This window comes from Triturus cristatus, chromosome 1_1, assembly GCF_964204655.1.
Source record: "Triturus cristatus chromosome 1_1, aTriCri1.1, whole genome shotgun sequence".
Taxonomy (NCBI): domain Eukaryota; kingdom Metazoa; phylum Chordata; class Amphibia; order Caudata; family Salamandridae; genus Triturus; species Triturus cristatus.
In genome coordinates this window covers 1205548010-1205564305 of record NC_140579.1, presented here as the reverse complement: position 1 = coordinate 1205564305, position 16296 = coordinate 1205548010, and the positions used below count along the sequence as shown (strand labels likewise).

Here is a 16296-nt window from a genome sequence, read left to right as displayed (position 1 = left end):
GTTGGTGAGTAGCTACATGGGTGTCTATATAGGTTATTAGTTGGTTTTTTGAGTATCAGTATGAGTGTCTGAGTGTCTGTATGGTTCGGTGGTGGTATTACGTAGTGCATAGGTGCATGAATGAGTGACTCACTGTTTGCATGTGTTGAAGACAGTATGGGTGGATGAGTGTGTGCATGGGTGTGTTAGTGAGTGAATGACTGTCTCAATAGTGTCTTTATGAGTAACTACATATGTTTTAAACTAGTAAATGTGACTATTGGTGTATATAAGTGAGTATATGTGAGAGATTGGAAAAGTTCCTGTATGAATAAGTATGTGTTTCTATAAGTGATTGTTTAAAAGACTAAGTATGTATAAGTTTCTGTAGAAGTAAGTGTGGTGGTGTGTGTATAACTGTATATGCAAGTAAATGAATGTTTGATTCTTTATTAGCATGAGTGACATTGTGTGTGAGTAACTATGGATGAGTGGCGTTGTGTAACAGGATGTGTAGGTGTATGAGTACATATGATGAGTGAGTACATGTATGAGAGACTATATAGGACTGTTGGTGAATGAGAGGATGTGTATGTGGATCTTAGAAATACTGAATAGGTTGTTGTAACTGGTATTGGCATGTCCATTGTTTTGAAAATTGTAGTTTCTATTTTTGAATGTGTGTATCAAAGGTTATATTAGGGTGAGAGGAGGTCTGCCACTCTATCACAAGGATGATGTCATCAGTGACGTCATTTGAGATGTCATGAGTGATGTCATGAGTGATGTCACTCACCATGTCATGAGTGATGTAATATGTGACATCATCAGCAGTGCATTGTGGGCGCGCGAGTTATAGTTAGCTGAACTAACTATAACTGGGGAATTTCAATGGTTTTGTACGAGTGAAAAGTCCAGCTAACTCTAACACCCCTGAAACCTATGGTTTTTTTCTGTGAATTTCTAAGGTTTTTTAAATGCTAATTCCTAACTGTAACGTGCCTGAAACCTATGGTTTTTTCAGTGAATTTCAAAGGTTTTTTAAATGCTCATTTCTAACTATGCCTACAGAGATAGGACATGTGAAGGAAGAAGAAAAAACGCACAGAAAGAAAAAAAAGAAATGCAGAAAGAAGCAACAGAAGTCCCCAAAGACGAAGAACAGTGCAGGAAGAAGGATAACATACAGAAAGAACAAACAGAAGGGCAGAAAGAAGCCTTGTTGCAAAATCATCCTGTACCCTCAACTTTTTCAGATGGATACTGGTGGTAACTGTGTCTGACTAACCAGTCCTAGAGCCAGTGCTATGTTAAAAGACACTCAGAATACCGTGAAAACACCTACATACACTAGGCAACACTATGCATTGGGGTCCCCCTGTGATTAGCATGACCTCCTCTGTAAGCCCCTAGTATATAATAGGGCAGGGGGATTAAAACTACCTCTTAAAATGCGCCACAGGGCATGTTTGCACACGTCACCTCAGGCCCCCTCCCCTCCCTTCCCCACTGTGTAAACACGCCCTGTGGCCGTTTTAAGTTGGGAGATTAAGTCCCCTTGAATCCTGAGGGTCCCTAGGGTCCAACTAGCCCACTAGGTACCTCCAGTAAGCGCCACAGAGCTGCGTTGCAGAGAGGTGTAAAAAGTGGCACGGCCTGGACCACCTCTCTGCAACGCAGCTTTGCGGCGCTTACTGGAAGCACCTGGTGGGCAAAGCAAATTCGGCATGTGCTATATTGTTCTGTTTTGTAAGAAAGGTGTAAAAGGGACCAGGAATCCGAAACAAGCCACATAAAACAAACGATGCAAGGTGCTTAAAACTTACAACAATTATGCCATACGAAAAAATAGAGATGGATAATTGCTAGCTCATTTGAACAGCGAGTGCCTTAGGCACGGACACTTAAAAGTAGCAGCGATATGTAGGTACGCAACTACGCACTTAACACAAATAACCGCACACTAGCATCGTAAAAATGAACAGAGCAATAAAATGTGCCATTTGTACAGAGAATTGTTGTTTAAGGGCGTCCCTTAAGCAACTGATTCTTTTCTGTTATCAGTTTGTTAGTCGTCTGTGGCATGATCAGTGTCTGTTGATTTTGTCTAGCTTGACAGAAGCTAAAAACAGAACTTTACTAAAATTGAATTTTCCCTTCTGCAATTTTTTCTTTTTTACTAGTTTGCTTCTTATGCTGTACTTTTGCCTTTTCTAAACGTAGCAAATAGTGGTGTTCATACCCAACTTATTAATACTCAATTCACGGACCTCAGAACGATGTAAGACTGAGCTGGCTCTGCCAAAATTTTAGCTCATGAGCTGTAGATAACAATATATCTCAGCTGTGAGTGCCTATCTCACGGCCATCAGCTGCTTTCCCACCTCCTCATTAAAAATTGCTTTCAGAAATATCTTCCCCCTGGAAATTTCTTCAAATTTATTTCGTGGCTTTAATTAAAATGACTCCTTCTCAGACCTCACACAAAGATCTTTCATTTTGTATGTACTTCTGCTCAGTTTACCGGGTTATCAAGATTTGATTGGAAATGCTTTACTTCCTAGTCTTTCTTCAGTTTTGTTGTTTGAAAATCCACACATGACACTGGAGCACGTGGTTGTTGTGGGTGTCCAGAAACGTGCCTGCTTTGCTAGTTCTTTTTCATCTTAGTTATCTTCGCTTTGCTGAGCACAATCAGTTCATGTATTTAGTATAGTCAGCATAGTTTGCTGATTTTCAGTATTTTTCTGACATTCCATATTTCTAATTGCTACCTCCTTCCACAGATTTCTAACTTTAAACCCTTCCCACTCTCTAAAGCAGATCCAGGTTTTTTCTTCACCTTGAGACCCTCACGGGTGAGTAGCGCGCTCTATAAACCCAATTGATTGATTGGTACTCACACCACTTGGCTGTGTCCGCCATCAGGTATTCAGCCATCAAGGCTTCATGGGAAATGATGTTGCTGCTGCAACCGCTTTCCCCGTTTTATCCAACATATTTAAACATCTTTTTTACTTTCTTGATCAAACGTCTTTTCCAAAAGCTTCAAGTGGAGTGGGGTTTTAAGCAAATGAACAAGAGAGCGGCATTCTGGAGTATGGCAGAGTGATTCGAAAGGTGAATATGTAAAAGTGAAAGCGTACATAAGAGCGTCTCGAAGGACAAAATTGTGGATAATTACATTTTTACAGTGTTATAGAAACAAATACGCAGGGAGAAGAGGGGAAACACAGAAGGGGGAAACTTAATGCACCTAATGGAGCAAATGTGCTGGAGTAAGTGAAAAACGCAGAGAACAGGGTAAACACATGCACCCTCATGGAGTGCTTTTAGACAAAGAAAACAAGCATTGGCATAGCCAATAGGTCTCGCTTTTGAGACCTTATAAGTATTTAGTTTTGCAGCACAATATCCTTGGTGCAACAACATCAGCTGTTGCATGGCTAAACCTTGTACCTTATAAGCGTTTAGCCATGCAACAGTTGATGTTGTTGCACCAAGGATATTGTGCTGCATAACTAAACACTTATAAGGTCCCAAAAGCGAGACCTATTGGCAATGCCAATGCTTGTTAACTATCATGGTTAGTTGTCCCTCTGAGGTATTTCTTTATAGTATGTGATTTTGACCTGGATTAGTGAACAAGGTATATAAAGGGGTTGGAATTTGCAATTCCAATTGAAATTAAATACATATTTGCTATTTTGAGTACAGTATTTAATTGTGTTCGCTTGAAATCACTTTTCATTTTTAAAGATAAAACATTGGTTGGGCATTAGATTTATTGTATGTTGATCAGCCCTTGGTTTCTAGCCCACCACACCCCCGGGATTAATCTTGGACTGCCATGAGTAGGGTTTTATTTTGTGAACTCTCTGACACATGCGAAAGGAAAGGATTTAACACGGAGAACTCTGCGACAAATACAACAAAAAGAACTTCACCTGCACCTTCGTTTGGTTTCGTATAGTAGTGATTTACCCTTGGCCCACTCCCAGGCTCTGCTACGATGACCAAAAATGTTGATGTTACTATCAGTGCTGATCTTACCTTCTTGCCTCATAGTTAAGTGGAAACGGTTGGCTGTCCAGGCAGCTACCTCATCATGTTTTGAAGATAGGAATCCAGTCTTGATTGGCTTAGCTAAATATATCATCTGTCACTTTCAGATTGTGCAATATGCAGCTGCCATGCCAGTTTCATAATTCACTTCAGCAGGCTTATGTTACATACCAGCTAGTTTTCCTCCACAGTTTACCAGTGAATAAACAGATCTTTTTAAGACACTGTGCATGGTTCACAAGGCCCCTAGATGCCATGTGCATTAAGTAGCTCAGCTTCGGCACTAATATGCTCTCTCACATGCAGTGTTGAGTTTGACCATGTTCCCTCGCTTCGGAACAGGCAAAACTTTCTTGGTTCTCGTTCCTATTCCTAGTATCGCAGAGTTTAAAGAGCCTGTCCATGTTAATGCAGGGTGAGTGATATGTTTGGGAGTGTGCCCATTAAAACTACTGCCATTGGCAATGCTTGTTTAAAAATAAAGCACTAGCTACAGCATAGCAGCTCCCCTCGACTTTCCTCATCACCCCTCCTTCATTATGATTGGAGCTTACTCATAGTCTGGCTTTCTTACCACAGCTGCCAATTCGCCTATAGGCTTGGAGAGCAGGTGGGAGTTGCTGCCACAATAGGCATGATAAGCTCATTTATTTAACACAGCAGTTCCCCTGTATTGTTACAAAGAGCCTTCAACCATTAACAATGATCAAAACAATTCGTACACAATGAAGAGCTCGGGTCTCTCTAGAGTTCAGACTAGAGAGAAACCTGGTAAAGTGCATTTTAGAGCCCTCATTACTAGTGGCTGTTATTTTCCCGTCCAAGTAATTGGAGCGGCAAAGTAGTAGTAACGGGGATTAAATGTTTTGGGGTAATACCATGCAGGAATCTATATTTTCGTATCGATCCCTACATGTTTTCCCCTGGAAACTGTACGTAAATGTCAGCTCTGTATGAAAAATAGAAACTTGTCATTTTAATGGGCCACTCGAATGAGAGCGAAAATGTATCTTGCGGTCTTCAAAGTGTGACATTATACTGTGGCCCATTTAGGTGTGCAGATATATTTTCGTGATGTGGCTTAATAGGAGCATCGAATGTCCTGAAGTGCTCATCAGGTTTTGTCTGACACGGAGATAAAGCATTAGACATAACTACTCGAAGAATATTCAGTGCAAGCAAATGAACTGGGGCTGCTCTTGCCAATTAAAAGCCACAGGCTTGGGAAGTTTAACTACATTAGTAGGTCTATTGTCGTGGCGATATAATGTCTTACAAGTTCAGAGCGGGGAGATGTTCTGATTTGTGTTCATTTTAGGTCTCGCCTACGCAGCGCGCATGCGCTGATTAGGCAAAAAGACCTTTTCCAATCGCCATGGCTTTTCAGCCAAACACGTGCATGCGTTCCATTGCCTTCAATGGCAGCACGTGCACGGAGGCGATTTACTCGCGGGAGCGAACGCCACCATTTGGTAGCAATTATCGCTCCCGCAAGTAAATCGCGCAGGCCCTCCTCCTCCCCCCTGCTTCCAGCACGCGTGCGCACACACAACTCCAGGGCTTGTTTTTTTTTTAACTTTAAGCGCGAGGCGCGCGTGCGGCCAATGCTTGTTAAGCAATGTGCACGCATGGCACTGCAGTGCACGAGAAACCAATGCTCCATTAAATAGCAACCTCAATAGTACACTAGATGGCCTACCGAGACGTCAGTTTCTTTTCAACATGGGGTGAAAATGGCGGAGTGATCTGAATTCGAGCAAGGTGTGAGGAGAGGAAGAAATACAAATGAAGAGGGTCTGTAACACATATACCTACACTTGGGGCCGAGCCCACTTTCCTCCGATTGAAGGAAAGAAAAACAATCACTTCAGGAAACAGGTGTCAACAGCTAACTCTGGGCATTTTGCACTGGAACTGGCATTTACAGAGCAATACTGTTCCTCAGCACATAATAGAACAACTTATTGCTCTGAAAATATCACATTCACTAGGACTTCAATTGCTCGTCTGCTACAACAGCTGTAGAGCATGTTCTCTTTACATCAAAGAGAAACAAAGTATCTGATATAACAGAGTTTGATCCACCTTCCGACAGATTATTCGGTCTCTGCGACATAACTTAATGTCATTTTCACATTGTATTAGACAGAAACCGTTGCAAAACGTGCTTCCATTCGAGAAGAGTTCAAGTCTACAGGGCAAGCACGTGCGCCTGCTCAAAGTTCATAGTGCCAATATCGGCAACACTCACCACCCCGCCCCTTCAACAGCAATGTTAGAGAAATAACCAGACACAACACCTTTTGTGTGGAAAGAAATATTGCTGCAGGTTTATTAGCATTGCAACAATGCCAAGATTGGTGGGTTAGCTTACGGGCGATCCTCAGGCAGGCAGCCCCTCGCCGCCTGCCACCTGATGAGCCAAATTATTCCGGGGCCTTGCCCAACGGTGTTTGCCATATTAGGGGGAGGGAAAACAACTCCGTCCCCCCCATGGGACAATAGCCCACCCCCTTTGGTCACACCCCCTAGAGGGGCGGAGCCTGCCAGGCAACCCCCGGTTGCTCAGGTCAACAACCGCCCGTGGGACTAACGGGGCGCCGTCGCTACTCCAGGGTCCAACCGGAGGACCTCCCTGTGGATATTTTGCCTTTGCACCCTTTGTGTGCTTCTGCATAGGGTCCCCATATGTCCCTTACAGCCTCTGGATCGCCCTGTAACTCTGCCTGCAACACTAAAGAATACATTAGATAAAACCCCCCACCCACACCCTGCTGTTACGCCGGGTATGAGGTAGGGTGGGAAAAGGCGTCAGGGTCGTGGGAAAGAGAACGCCAGGTGGGCCGGGTAGGTATAAATACCACGCTCCTCCCCCCGCCTCCTATCCCTGGAAGTGACGATACCCTACTGGACCCTAGAGGATCCCAACGACTGGGCGGCTGCTTCCTGTGCCTTCTTGTGGCACTAAGGTGGCCGCCCTCTTATGGGGTCTCCTGCATGGACCCCGGGCAGCCGGCATAGTGCCAATATCGGCAACACTCACCACCCCGCCCCTTCTACAGCAATGTTAGTGAAATAACCAGACACAACACCTTTTGTGTGGAAAGAAAGAAATATTGCTGCAGGTTTATTAGCATTACAACAATGCCAAGATTGGTGGGTTAACTTACGGGCGATCCTCAGGCAGGCAGCCCCTCGCCGCCTGCCACCTGATGAGCCAAATTATACCGGGGCCTTGCCCAATGGTGTTTGCCAGATTAGGGGGAGGGAAAACAACTCCCCCCCCCCCCGTGGGACAACAGCCCACCCCCTTTGCTCACGCCCCCTAGAGGGGCGGAGCCTGCCAGGCAACCCCCGGTGGCTCAGGTCAACAACCGCCCGTGGGAATAACGAGGTGCCGTCGCTCCTCCAGGGTCCACCCGGAGGACCTCCCTGTGGATATTTGGCCTTTACACCCTTGTTGTGCTCCAGCATAGGGTCCCCATATGTCCCTTACATCCTCTGGATCACCTTGTAACTCCGCCACAGTTCTGGGTGTGGCCACCGTCACCCCAGAGCCCCCCACCATATCCCTTACTTACACACTGCTGACCTTAAAGCCTCCTCCAGGTCAAGTAAGAACAGGTCCATGCCCACCCTGGACAAGTGTACCCCATCATTCTCCCAACACCCAGTGACCTTGGTGTGCAGTAACCATGACGTATGAAGCCAAAACCCCTTTGCCCGGTGAATCTCCTCATGGCGCTGTTGATCTTCCTGCGAGAGACCTCCATGGCCTCTCCTGAACGCGCCCCCCTGCCACACCAACCGTGGTTATGACCACCAGATCTCACAGGTCCCCAGCTGGCTGCTCAACTTGCACATGGTAACCGTCATTTCCTGTAGTAGTGCCCTCCTACACACAGGTGCCAGATCGTTCCCTCCCAGGTGTATCACCAATACATTAGGAGGGGGAATCCCTCCCCACAGTCTCTGTTGCAACTTCTCCAGTAGGCAGGTCCAGCGCATGCCTGGGTATCCTAGCCAGACAATGTCTGTGTCTGTGAGACCGTGTCTCCATTTCCTGCTCTCTGCCCACCGTGCCAATCGCAACACGCCTGAATGTCCAATCACCCACACCGAAGTCCCTGGCAATTAAAGAAATGAAAGTTTCAAGGTTTTATTGACTTAAACCACATTTAAAATTACAATTTACATATTGCACTTCAACGCACACCACCAGCATCATGGGCCGCAAAGTTGTTCCGTATGTCCATCAATTGTTCACCCAACATATATTGCCTTGTAGGCTTGTCTACAAAAGTCCTTACAAATCACACCACCGGCCACAATAGCCACAAATTGTTCATGTTGTTCCACGGTCGTCACTGTCAACCCCTTCCTTAGACCCCAGCCACGTGAAAAGGTCGTCAGGGACGGATGTATTTTTTATAACATTGGGACTCCCAACGCTCCACTTGCTTGATGCGTCCAGCTGACAGCCCTGCCCTAAATGCTGTGGTGGTTGCCCCTATGCGGAATGAATGGCTGCAGAAGCGTTTACAGTGTACATTATTTCCTGACAATGATAAACACGCCTGTATGATGCTATGTACTTGGAACTTGGTGAGAGGGGTACTGTCTTCATGTATCAATAGACAACCTTCGGATGCTGGGCGGAGCGCTAGGTAGGCAGACACCAGGCGCACCAGGCAATATCTGTCTATCTCAAGCTGATGCAGCACAATAGCCCTCCCTTCCCCAGCTTGGTCTGTCTTCGACCTCCTTAACAAAATTGTGAGGGCATCTCCGGCCAGGCTGGCATCCTGCCTGCTCAACGCAATACCAGATTTGTCCAGTTTGGACCTCGCAACCAACTCGCCTACTCTTAAGGCCCCAAAAAATGCCAAGCTGAATGTGGCTGAGAACAAAGCTGCTTCAAACTGAGAATTTGTGGCCCTATGCACACAGTCTAACATCCCCTGTAGTGTTTCAAAATCAATCGGGGCCCTAGTGTCTGGTGGTCGAGGATCGCACCTGGCCCATCCCTTAAGCACAGCCCTGATTAAGAAAGATTTTGTTGGATCCTCCTGCCCCAGTAGTCTTGCATGGTTGCTTATTGCTGACAAATGGCTCGCTATCCAAGGGTGGCTCTTCCCTTCGTCTCTGGCCCAAATAACAAACTTCTGCACCCTGCACTGTAGAGATGCTTTCCCTCCGTCCCAGGTTCCAGTTACTGCACAAAACTTTGTCACACACGCACGGTAGCGCTTACTGGTCCTTGGCGCCAGGGACAGCTCGCCCTGTCCCCTCAGTCGCCTTACAACTTCAGCAGGAACCAGAGGTGAGGCGGGAAAGGTGTCATGTTATCTCTCGCTCTCGGCCACGCCTCCCGGAACCGGCGCCACTGAAAACGAGAGAGAGCGTCAGCTGCAATGTTCTGAACCCCTTGGATGTGTCGTGCCCTGCATTCTACATTGTTGATTAGGCACACTCGTACCAGCTCCCTCAGCAAACACAAAACTAGGGGACATGTCGCCGACTGTGTATTGATGGCCTGGACCACAGCCATGTTGTCCGACCAGAAAACTACCTTTCGTGCTGAAAGAACTGTCGGCCAAAGATGCAGAGCTAACACTATAGGGAACAGTTCAAGGACTGTAATGGCGGTCATGATTTTGTTTTTGCGCCAAGCATTGGGCCATTTCTGCGCGCACCACTCCCTGTCTAGGATCACCCCAAAACCTTCTCTACCTGACGCATCTGTATAAAGCGCAGGATCAGTGCTCTCCGCCCAGGGCGCCCTCCATATCACTGAGCCGTTGAAACTTTCCAGAAAAGTGGCCCACATGGAAAGGTCCTCCTTCATACCTTTACTTAGCTTTACCACGTGGTGTTTCTTCTTTACCTTTGCCGTTGCCCTGGCTAGCCTACGTGCAAACACTCTACCGGCCGGTATAACCCTGGCGGCAAAGTTAAGTTTCCCCAGCAAGCTTTGAATGCAACCCAGGGATGCCTTGTCCTGACCTGATAAAAACTGAATCTGGTTCTCTAAGTCCTGGACTTTGTCAAGTGGAAACCTGGATTCTCCTTTGATGGTGTCGAGTTCAATCCCTAGGAAAGTTAGTACCTGGGCCGGACCCTCTGTTTTTCCTGGCGCGAGTGGAACCCCCAGGTGACGAGCCAACTCCTCAAAGTTTTCCAGAGCCTCCCTGCAATCCTGAGTGCCCTCACCTCCTATGAAGAGGAAGTCATCAAGGTAGTGCGTAACGCCTACCACCCCCTACCTAACTTGCAGTGCCCACTGAAGGAAAGTGCTGAACGCTTCAAAATAGGCACAGGATACTGCGCAACCCATGGGCATGCATCTGTCATAAAAGTATCTGTCATCTAGCCTGAAACTTAGCAGGTGTTGGCTGCTCGGGTGGACTGGCAGCAAGCGAAACACAGATTCGATATCCGCTTTTGCCAACCAGGCCCCCTTGCCCGCCCTCCTGACTAAGTCCACTGCTACATCCAGAGTACAATACGTGACAGAGCAAGTACCCTCCTCAAGCCCATGGTTGACAGATTCTCCCTCAGGGTAGGACAAATGATGGATGAGTCTGAATGACCCAGGCTCCTTCTTGGGCACCATTCCCAGAGGATAAACGACAAAATTCTCCCAAAGGTGGCCCCTGAAAAGGTCCCGACACCCTGCCCATAGCATTCTCCTTTTCCACCTTAGCCCTGACTACTGCTGGATGTTCCCTTGCTGAATTAAGATTGTCTGCCTCCCGACTCTCCAGCGTGCCCACATAGGGAATCCGGAAGCCTTCGCTGAAGCCTAGCAGCAGTAGCAGGCCGTCCTGCTTGTTGGGGTACTGTCTAAGGAGAGGAGAGATGTTGGCCAGGCTGACTGGTGATCGACCTTTGACTACCTGCCCGGTAACTGTGGTGGAGTCCCAAGGGAGGGGGGGTTATAGCTGGGGGAGACAAGGGAGCCAGAAGTGTGCTGTTGCTGGGAGAGGGGAGGCTTGTGACATGGTAATTGGTTGTGCTTAGGTCCTCAACTATCTTGCTTGCCCTTAGTGGCAGGCAATTTCTCCTGTTGAGTGTGACACTTGACCGCAGGGTGTGATCCACCACAAGAGTGGCATGCGTGCTGGAATTTGCACGTTTTGCCCCAAGAGCATGACCACTTGTTGAACAATCGGCATGTCCCTGGGCTAAACTTCCTACCACCTCTCTGACCACCCCTTCTGAACCCCCCCCGAAATGTCTGTTTAAAACCATTTGATTCCCAACGGAAAGAACCTTTACCGGTCCCCCGGTCTGTATCTGCCTTGCCTTGCGTCTCCGTGGAATGGTGTGCATGGGAACCCATGTGGTCTAGCCAAAGCTGGACCTCCTTCTGGTCCCAAGACATTTCTGGACACATGGACATCTTCTTCCTGAATTCTCGGTCGTAATTCAACCATCCACTTCCACCCCACTTCAATGCCTCCTTGTGTATTAACCTACCATACTGCAGGAGCCCCTGCGCTACCTCAGGTTGTTTCTCTATGATGACTGCCGACAGAATCGAGAAAGCCTCAAGCCAATTTTCTATGTTCTTCTCAGGCCATGTCTGAAACTTTACCTTTTTGTCCTCTTCCTTTACCCCCGCTTACCTGGCGTCTATGCCATCCTGGCCATGTAATAACAGCGAGAATATGTCTATCAGTTTGCGCCTCCAAATAGCTTCCTTGGCCGCCTGAGGCACCTGCCATGCCAGGGAGCAACGGCCAGAGAGCAGTGGCGCTGCAGAAACTTACTGTGCGGGAGTGGGAGGCTTGCACACTTGCTGTGGAGATAACAATGCTGGCACAGGACTAGGAAGGGACCCTGCAGTGAGATCGCTCGTTCCTGAATGGGGACTACCACTAACAGTACTGGTGGGCGGTAACGGCCCCCCCTTTGCGGCCGGGGGGTCCATGCCTGTGCTAGCTGTCTTCGTGCTCGGTGGGCTGACTGTAGTGGGAGTACATACTTCCCCCCCCCCCCATGCCCCAGCCTGATTAGGCATAACTTGGTTAATCTCCCCTGTCGAAACCAGGGGCGCAATAGCAGGAACCGCAAGAGGTGTTTGAAGGTCGCAACCCTGGTTACCCCAGGCTGCTGCAGCCACCCGCACCCCCCCTGTATCTAAGCCTGGCTTGCCCACCACCTGGGGTGAGCTGGACCCAGGATGACCTGCTCTGACCTCTGCCATGAAATCCCTCAACGTGTCTAATATCTTACCCAGGTCTTCCTGGGTGGCGAAATTCGCTGCGGCTGGCACGCTGTCTGGAGAGATGGATGGAACCACGGGCGGGGAAGCGATCGGCTGCGAACCAGTGTCTCTAGTCGCAGGCGGAGCCCTGGTCTTGGGTGGTGGCGGATCTGCCGGGAAGTCTTTAGTCGTAGGCTTGCGTGCTCGCTTAGGCCTAGAAGAACCAGACTCCAAAATGTGCTCTTGCTCGGGAATAGGAGTGTCGACGCCAATCCCAGAGTCTTCCGGGTCCCTTGCATTCAAGAGAGCCGTGGCCCTTGCCAAGCCTTTGGTCTTGGCCATCAAGATAAAAGATGCCCACTGAGCCTCCTGGGACGTTTCGGGCAAGGAGTCTTCGACCTGGGACGTCTGCGTGAATGGTGGGGGGAACCCTGGCCTTCCATGCCGCCTCTCTGGCCCGACCGACACCACCTCTGAGGAGAGAAAATAGGAATCAGCAAAACCACCCTTGCATTCCCCTTTCTCTCTGTAGGACCTGCATGGCCTGGATCACCCGCAGTTCAGCTCCCCTCCCCTCTTTATACTCACATGCTTAGAATAATCCGGTGGACCTTTTTTCGTTTGTGCCCTTAATCCAGATTCCGTGTGTGCTCTGCGTGCGGAGATGAAGAGAAGCAGGTTAACATACGCCCCCGGGTTAAAACCAGAGTCATCCCCCGCAAGTGACCTGCCCCCTTGCAGTGTTCGACCCCCCTAAATAGCCAAGTTTGCCTGCCAGTCTCCCCCTTCATTATCACACTGTCCATACCTGTCCTTGCTTTCTGTCAACGCTTCACTGCGTAGTGCCTCTCTCATGCTCTGACCGGATCTGAAATTATAATCAAAACATTAAAACACTCTCTGCTTTATTGTGCCCCGGTCCTTGCGATCCAGTCCGGTTTTCACTTGGCACCCCTTTTAAAACTTCCTGATCCCTGGTCTGCCCAGGCCGTGACGTTTGGCGCCATGCTTGTCGCTCACTTGAGAGTGCTGAAATGCAAACCAACAGAAATTAGCATACCCCCCCCCATACCGAACTGTTGGACTGAACCTTGTCACTTTCCCTTTTCGTAGTAGAAAACAACTGTACTCCTTAACCCCTGTTCATGCATGGGAGACAAACAAAGTTTTTTTTTTTTTTATAGTTACCCCCACTTGCCCCTTGCCAGATGTCCTATGTATCCATGGCATTGGCCATTCCTGCACAATAGCCCTGACGTCAGGAATAAATATTGTTCCTGCCAATGTAGCAGGAATAATCTTTATACGTTTAAAACATGTACACATGACATTAGAAACATCACATTTCCTAACATTGCCCCAACTAATGTACGTATGCCAATGTCAAACCTGCCCAAATCAGTTTGCTCCTAACTGACCCTTGCTTCTCCTCTAGAGGGCTCTCTAACACCTATAGTCGAGCCCACACGCACTAAAAGGAAGTGCTTTGTCAGTTAAAGCCCTCCATTTCCCCCATATCTTGATCTATGAGAGCAGCCTCGCATACTCAACAGGATCTCCCGCATTTTTTTTTTTGCATGTTTATATAGCGCAAACTCGACCCGAAGGTATTAAGCGCTTTACATAGCATCATAATTACATTACACATTCAGGCACGGGGAGATTCAGTGCATTGCCCAGAAACAGCAGGATGTGGACGCGACCTCGAGGCTCGATCCCTGGTTTCATGCTCCAGAGGCGGCAGCAAAGGTATAGCGCTTACATAGCACCGTAATTACATTACACATTCTGGCATGGGGAGATTCAGTGCTTTACCCAGAATCAGAAGGATGTGGATGCTTCCTCGAGGCTCGATCCCTGGTTACATGCCCCAGAGGCGGAAGCGTAGGTATAGCGCTTACATAGCACCGTAATTACATTACACATTCCGGCACGGGGAGATTAGTGATTTGCCCAGAATCAGCAGGATGTAGACGCGACCTCGAGGCACGATCCCTGGTTTCATGCCCCAGAGGCAGCAGCGCATTGATGCACCGCCCGCAGAAATACCAGGCAGGCGCTCCTGCTGCACACATGGGTGCAAGAGAGAAAGGCAGCACGTAGAGGCAGCGGTCACATCCGCCGGATCCCACCGGGCAGAGCTACGCTCCCTGGTGAGTCCGTTGCAGCAGGATGGGATGGGATGGGATTTGGGGACGCTCCTCGGTGATGCCGTTGCGGCAGGGTGGGATGGAATGGGATTGAGGGGATCGGATAGTCCACCGTCGTGTGGCCATCGCTCCGAACGCCCGCAGAAAGGCTGGGCGCCTGGAGCAGCACCCGGGATCCACAAGGCCTCCCCCATTCCCCGCACACGGCTGATAGACTTGCGCGGAGAAGTCCGCCCACCAGAAAGGCCAAACGTGCCCCAGCACCGCCGCAGACCCACCCCAAGAGAGCCCGGGACACACGGGAGGGCCGTGGCCCGGTTCCGACTAGATAAGATTGGAAATATACCTTCTCGCAAACCCCGCTCCCCCCCTCCCCCCCACGAGCCCTGGTGAAACCCCGTACCCGAGACCCAGCCCCGCCGCCCCCCCCGCCCCTCAGCCGTGACCTCCAAACCAAAACACACGCACAACACCGTGCAGGGAAGGGGGCAGCGCTGCCCCAGGCCAAAACTAACCTCGTGAATTGCAGCAGCCCCACTGCGGCGATCATCAAAGGCGTGAGGGTTGCGGGAAAGAGAGCACCAGGTGGGCCGGGTAGGTATAAATACCCCGCTCCCCCCCGCCTCCTATCCCCGGAAGTGACGATACCCTACTGGACCCTAGAGGGTCCCAACGACTGGGCAGCTGCTTCCTGTGTCTTCTTGTGGCACTTAGGCGGCCGCCCTCTTATGGGGTCTCCTGCGTGGACCTCGGGCAGCTGGTAGACACAAAGTTAGAAATACGTGCTTCTGCAAATTAACGCATGTAGTCCGGCTATTTGCCCAAGCTACTCCTCCGTGCGTGCACTTGGTGGGGTGCGTTATGTCCATGGGTGACAAGTAATGCAGGTCTGCAATTCTTGTTTAACGAGCAGCGTCGCATTTAAGGAGCTTGGGGAAAGGGGGAGGGGGCAAAGCAAATTTGGCATCTGCTATATTGTTCTGTTTTGTAAGATTGCCTTACTGTGTGGAAATGAGTCCTAAAGTGCTGCTGCATTCGCAAACACTATTGAGAACTGCTTCCTACGTTCAGGGGTTCGAGGATTCTTTTTATTGCTCTGTTCATTTTTACGGTGCTAGTGTGCGGTTATTTGTGTTAAGTGCGTAGTTGCGTACCTACATATCGCTGCTAACTTTTAAGTGTCCGTGCCCAAGGCACTCGCTGTTCAAACGAGCTAGCAATTATCCATCTCTATTTTTTCGTATGGCTTAATTTATTTATTTTTTTAATATTTTTTTGTTGAGCAGAGAAAAGAGGGTGCAATGTACATGGTTTCAAGCATTACATCTGAATGACAACTGAAAATATGTAAACAAGAAGACTTGAAATGGGAAATCGAGATAATTCCTAACATCGATGCTATGGACATTTCACTCTATTATATCATATAATGAATCGGTACTAAAGTGCAGTGCAGGATATAACAACTCCATGGCATGTATATATCTGGATAAATGTTCGATCTTGGACAAGAAAAATAATTAAAAAAAAAAAATGCTACTCATGTCTGCAAATAGAATTTTTTTTTTCTTTCATTCCTTAAAAAACCCCAAATAAAGTGCAAATGCAGTAACAGCAAATCATTGCCTTGATAGAATACAGTACAATGAGCATCACACACGAAGATTAATTCCACATAAAGTGCAAATACAATTTCAGCAAATAATTATGTCAAGAGAGTACAGTACTTAAGTCCTAAAATACGGAACATGGAATGAAGCAACTAAAGTGCATATGCAAATAGCAACCAATAAATACCATTGTAAATTCACCTTCAGGGAATCAAACCTTTTTCCCCCCACAGCACCCGCCGAAACTTTCTAAATCATAGTTAAACAAATACAGGCACAC

At 48.2% G+C, this 16296-nt stretch overlaps 1 long non-coding RNA gene across 3 annotated transcripts; it reads right to left on the bottom strand.

The window, feature by feature from the left end:
- Nucleotides 1–6350: 6350 nt before the first annotated feature.
- On the bottom strand, nucleotides 6351–15035 carry LOC146871835 (uncharacterized). Of its 3 annotated transcripts, none has more exons than XR_014981142.1 (5): nucleotides 14922–15035; nucleotides 13065–13124; nucleotides 12845–12908; nucleotides 9299–12729; nucleotides 6351–8171 (listed from the first exon to the last, which is right to left on the bottom strand). It is a non-coding gene; the product is annotated as an uncharacterized LOC146871835 (long non-coding RNA). The 3 variants fall into 3 exon arrangements; XR_014981143.1 differs by lacking the exon at nucleotides 6351–8171 and having other exon boundaries at nucleotides 8179–9430; nucleotides 12286–12729; XR_014981139.1 differs by lacking the exon at nucleotides 6351–8171 and having other exon boundaries at nucleotides 8179–12729.
- Between the last annotated feature and the right edge of the window lie 1261 nt (nucleotides 15036–16296).